Genomic DNA, 3584 nt, shown 5'->3' with positions numbered 1-3584 from the left:
ATTTATTTACAATTTTTGAGGGGTTAAATATAGGCAATTTTAATAAATGTGATGAGTAATCTTTCACAAATATTATCTACGAAGACATTTAAAATGTCATTGTATTAAAAAAAGAAATATATATAAAAGCCTTCTGCTCTAAATCATTACTACTATTTAACCTAACCTTGCAGACTTGATGTGAAATATCAAAATAAACTCGGTATTTATGGATGGTCTATTTTAATGGTAAAAAAGAAATTTTATTTAATCAAAATAAAACAGTAAGCTGTTTTAATGATTCAATTAATATGCATTTTAAATATTTGCATATAATAACTTAATTATTATAATATGTTATATAAGTACTTATATGTTTTTAAAAATTTAAAAATATAAAGTAAAATATTACATTAAATTAAAAAAAAAATATTAAAACATAAATTGATTTGTTAAAAACAATAAGACTGTATTTCAAATTAGTAATTTATATTGGCAAAAAAAAATCATTTATTTCACATTTTGATCTTTGTTTGTATCATGTACTAGGTATTGCAATTACTGGTTAGTGTCTGTAGCTCCTACTTTTCCTTTGTTGATAATACCCACGGGGTAAATATATATTCTATATCCAAGATCGTATTCAATTCATCATCTATATACATTTAAACATAAACATCCGAACATTTTTCCAGCTTCTTGAATACAGTTAGTGTACAGAAATATTAGTAGTTATATTTTAAATTTTAAATTTTACTTAAATTTCATCATAATAACGTTTTTGTTCGTTTATATTACTCTTTGAATCACGATTGAAAAATATTTACCCATGTGCTTAGATATAAACATTTATATCTGGTTATTTTTATGATGTCAATTATTTTAAATTATTTATAAACATCGTATTACTTTTTAACTTTATTATTTTATTTGTTTGTATAAATGATTAATGTTTAAATCGTATCTCAGACAAGTTAAAGAAAAAAATTTGTTTGAATTTATAAAGTTAAGTTAATTATAAATTAAAATATATTTTAATTTAATGTGGATAAAGAATTATAGTAAGAATTTATAAAATGCATATGCCAATACTAGTTATAGCAATAGGTAACTCATGAAGAATTTTGTATTAGAATTGTAAGATACCTATTACATAAAATATATATACAAATTTTGTAACTGAGCAAAAAATTTGATTTTACAAAAAAACTATTAAAATTTAAACTTTTAAAAATAAATTGGTGAAAAAGAATCAATTTTTTTAGAAAACAATACCATGTATAGAAAATGATATTATAAATATAAAATATTTGACTATGTTGAATTGCTTCATCTAATCATTGTAAATCACAATAATCGCACAACATATAATTAATTAATTAATTTGATAAGCCAATAAAAATATTATTTATAGTGAAAGTGAAAAATGAAACCAAATATTAATGTGATATTAATCATTGTATGATATACTATTATATACATATTCATTAGACATAGACATCACGTATTAGAATTTCAATACAATCATTAGATATTAAATAATTTCAAAATATATCGTCAGCTGCAAACTATCATCTATATTCTCTATTATCATTTATCATCTATGCATGTATAATGTATATACATTTTAGATATTCAAAAAATCGCTGGCATAAAATAAAAAACGTATCGGATAAAATAAAAGTTTTTTTTCTAAAAGTTATAATGTTCATAACAAACTCAATACTTTGTATTCTATTGTACGGAATGAAAAACAATATTAAAAATATGATAATGTATTATATTATATACTATCCTTACTTAAATGAATACTTAAATGATTGTATCAATAATAATAATATGTGTTTTTTCATTACATTATTGTTGTTATAGATTTTATTAAAATTATGTCAAAAGTAAAAAAAAAATAATAAACAAAATAATTTTATTATAGTGATAGACGTAAGCTAAATTACATTTTTTATCATTCTGGTTTTTTTCTTGTTATTACAAAAAAATATTTACAGTTAATGCTTTGAGTAATAATAAAAAAATTTGTTGAATTTATAATGTACATAAAACACAATAATGGCATGTATGTGAACAGAGTGATAATTCAGAAATAAAATCCCAACGTTATTAATTTATTTTTTTTTTCAACTAATTTGTTAATTTATCGATTTAACTATGCAGGCATGCAGCAGACGTCAACATCGTTTTCGAGACAGATCTCCTACAAGAAGTGAATTGGTTGCAACTTGCAAGTTTAGCAACTGAAGGATTTTAAGTTTGAATGAGTCTGCAATTTGAATTAAAAGTTTTATAGTGTTTTGTAGGTAATTGATTTTTTTTTTTTTTAATTGATCATTTAAAATATAACATAATATAATCCGATAGGTACATAGGTATATTTATAGTTTATACTTTATAAGGTATTTTAATATTGAATTTTCATACGTACGATGTTGTTGTTTTCGAATAACAATTATTCATATACATCATAGTTAGTTGATAATAATAATATTATTATTGTACTATACAACAATAAACCAAAAAGGATAAGCAATATCTCTATCGCGTATTTAGCGCTCCGGACGAGAATAATCATACGAGAAGCGAGTAATTTATATACCTATGGTAAGTGGTAACTAATACAAACGTTATAATATACGTGTACAGCCACTATCTTTGTATATAATACATAATAATTATATTTATTATTTAGGTATCCAAAGGTACATACGCGCGTATACAGCCGTTATCTGATTGATCGTTATTGTAATGATATACAACCTGAGAACGGTATACCGCTTGTCCGCTTATACCAAGATAATCGCGTAAGTAGATAGCAAGAGTAAAATTATGTAACAATATTTATTTATGTGTGCACCGAAGTGAGCAAAAATCGAACAGACCACAAAACAAAATACCTATAGGAGCGTGTATTATACGGTTTTTGAAATTTTTTATTCAAACGTTTAATGAGTACAATTTTATTTTATTTTATTTTATTGTATATGATTTGTTTTTCTTTAGCTCTTGCAGTTTAGCATGATATATTTTTATAATAAATCGACCAATTTATTATAATATGATTAATATGACATATTGTAGTCCACGTGGTGTTATCAAAATGTTTCTCGATCATATTATTATTATTTTATACGTTACTACAATAAAACAGTATAAATACAATTATCAAAATAGCACTGTAAATAAAAAATATTTTACCAAAATTTTTGAAATTTTTTGTGATATAAGTGCCAAGTCACGAATCAAATTCATATATTTATGCACGCTAACGAGTCCGGTCTATGACGATAAACAAATATATATATATATATATATATTGAATTTGTGCATGTATTCTAGAGAATGACCTAGATGGCTAAGAATTCACAGATAAATTCATTATTATATACCAGGGGTGGTCAGCGAGAAGAGACTCGCGAGCCACCAAATGTATTAATAAATATGAAAGAGCCAAAATGCAAAAAAAAGAGGTCATATATATAATACATAAATTCATATAAAAAATTTTTTCTTAAAAATGAGATAAGATGCGAGTCGCAAAAGTCTATGTGGCAAGCCGCTTGCGGCTCGCGAGACGCGGTTTAGCCACCTCT

The 3584-nt window shown here is 23.8% G+C and overlaps 1 long non-coding RNA gene across 1 annotated transcript; it reads left to right on the top strand.

Annotated features, from left to right (window-relative positions):
• Nucleotides 1-1924: 1924 nt before the first annotated feature.
• LOC126552889 (uncharacterized) lies at nt 1925-3305 on the top strand. Its single transcript, XR_007606341.1, has 3 exons — nt 1925-2053; nt 2152-2595; nt 2684-3305. It is a non-coding gene; the product is annotated as an uncharacterized LOC126552889 (long non-coding RNA).
• The last annotated feature ends 279 nt before the right edge of the window (nt 3306-3584 follow it).

Source organism: Aphis gossypii, chromosome X (genome assembly GCF_020184175.1).
Source record: "Aphis gossypii isolate Hap1 chromosome X, ASM2018417v2, whole genome shotgun sequence".
NCBI lineage: Eukaryota > Metazoa > Arthropoda > Insecta > Hemiptera > Aphididae > Aphis > Aphis gossypii.
The sequence above is the reverse complement of the archived record's forward strand: the minus strand, read 5'-3'. Positions and strand labels throughout refer to the sequence as shown.